Genomic DNA, 2295 nt, shown 5'->3' with positions numbered 1-2295 from the left:
GGCATAATGTGGATTGCCTTCAACTCCAAATGAGAGCAGGGAGTTAATTTCAAGAATTAGGAATTCTCCGAAATAAATTGACCTGCACAGAAAATACAACCTAGCCGTCTGAAACCCAAACCCAGGACAACGTTTCACGTACCTTTGCCTCAACAGGACTCATCAGCGAATCATTTTTCGTATTTTTATATCAGATATGAAACTTAGACATATACGACAAAATAGTCGGTTAATTTTTGTCATTTAACCAAAAGTTAACTTACAGAAATAATTCAGAGTGGACAGTGGCAGGAATAAGGGAGAAATAAAGGGATATCAAATACCATATAACATATAACATAAATTCCATGCATTTATATATATATATATATATATATATATATATATATATATATATATATATATATATATATATATATATATGTATATATATTATATATATATATATATATATATATATATATATATATATATATATATATACTCACTTACAAGTGTGTGTGTGGGGGTATGTGTAAAAACTTGTGGAATTTCAGAAATATCAACGGTAATAAACTATATATCAAAGAAATATATAATCTCTTTATTTTCCCCCAACCATCACACGTAGAGTTCGCCTGGGTTCTTATCTGCGCAATAATTTAATAATATTAAAGAGTACGTGGTTTGTAATTACAGGTTTTGAATGCATTGGATATAACAGTTTTAATTGGCAATATCAAAATAAAGCTCACAGGTAGCTGTGTGGTAAGCTTTGCTTCTCAACCACATGGTCCCGAGTTCAGTCTCACTGAGCCTGTGAGTGGATTTAGTAGACAGTAACTGAAAGAAGCTCCTTTAGCCAAACTGTCAGGGATACAGCGAAGTCATGGGACTGCAGTAAGACGGATTGTAATGAGGTAGCAGGAGAGCTCAACTGAACCAAGGGTGCTTCTTGCCTTGATGGTGAGCGGAGGGATTCTAGAAGACAAACGGGCAGGATCACTAAGCTCTGTCAAGAGTGTAACTGTAACGCATCCATAGGGGTAGCGTCCATGGTTGCGTAATGAGCTAACGAAACATGCATACATACATATATACATGGAGATGCATACACACACACACACATACGCATTCACACTCACAGACAGTTTCCGTTTATCGAATTCATCTGCAAAGCATAGGTCGGCTCGGAGCTGGTGACACCTTGGGCAATAGTCTTGTACTATAGCTTTGGAATGACCAAAGCCTTATTAGCGAATTTGGTAGACGTAAATTGTATGGAAACCCCGTTCATGCTTTACAAATTCCATTGAGTTATTTGTATTGGCGGGCAGAAGTGAGTGATTTTGTTTCGTTAAAGTAAAACGTCCCTCATGTTAAATAGTCTGGTGAGCATAGTTGTATGTGAATGCAAAGCGCGAAGAGTGGCTGTCTTTGAGTTAAAATTTCTTATGAATAAAAAAGAAGCCGAAAGTAGCATGTGTTCATAAAGTGGTATAAATAGAATTCGTCGAATGATTTAGATAAACATGTTTGTGATTGAAGAAAACCAATCCTGGATTCTGCTCTGACTTGCTAATTTCTCCCTGTCCATAGAGAGTAGAAATAGTAGCTACTTGTTTGGTGTCGAATGAATGAGCGAAGAAGTATGTATGTATGTATGTATGTATGTACGTACGGACGTACGTACGTACGTATGTATGTATGTATGTATGTATGCATGTATGTATGTCATGATTCAGTTTTATTTCAAGATTTCTTGCCAATTTATATGGGCAAATTGATGAAAAAAGTACGATTCTATGATTGCCTCAAATAAGGTACAAGAACGTGTCGAAATACTAAAAATGCATTTGTATGAAAACCTGAACTAGGTCATTACACATACACAGACGCACAGGCACACACATACACACACACACACACACACACTCACTGACACACACACACACACACACACACTCACTGACGTATATATATGCATACATACGCGCGTAAATGTGTATATACCCATACACAGAGATCTATGGATGTATGTGTGTATCTAATAGAATGGATGTGTAAGCGTGTGTGCGTTGAAATAGTTAACTCTTCAAATCCACACAGTATACTTATACATGCTGTAGAAGATTAGATTCAATGTCTTCAGGTAATTATTTTCAAACAGCCCTTCTGGCCTTTAAGTTGAACATATTTTAGGTCAATCGTTGTAGTTGTTGCCTTATCAGTATATATTTACAATATGCTGTTAAGTAATGACATGGTGAATGTTAATTAAGATAAAAGGGTGGAGGGAAAGTAACATATTTATGC

Source organism: Octopus bimaculoides, chromosome 8, assembly GCF_046866305.1.
Source record: "Octopus bimaculoides isolate indiv1 chromosome 8, ASM4686630v1, whole genome shotgun sequence".
Lineage (NCBI taxonomy): Eukaryota > Metazoa > Mollusca > Cephalopoda > Octopoda > Octopodidae > Octopus > Octopus bimaculoides.
Note: the sequence above shows the minus strand (reverse complement) of the source record.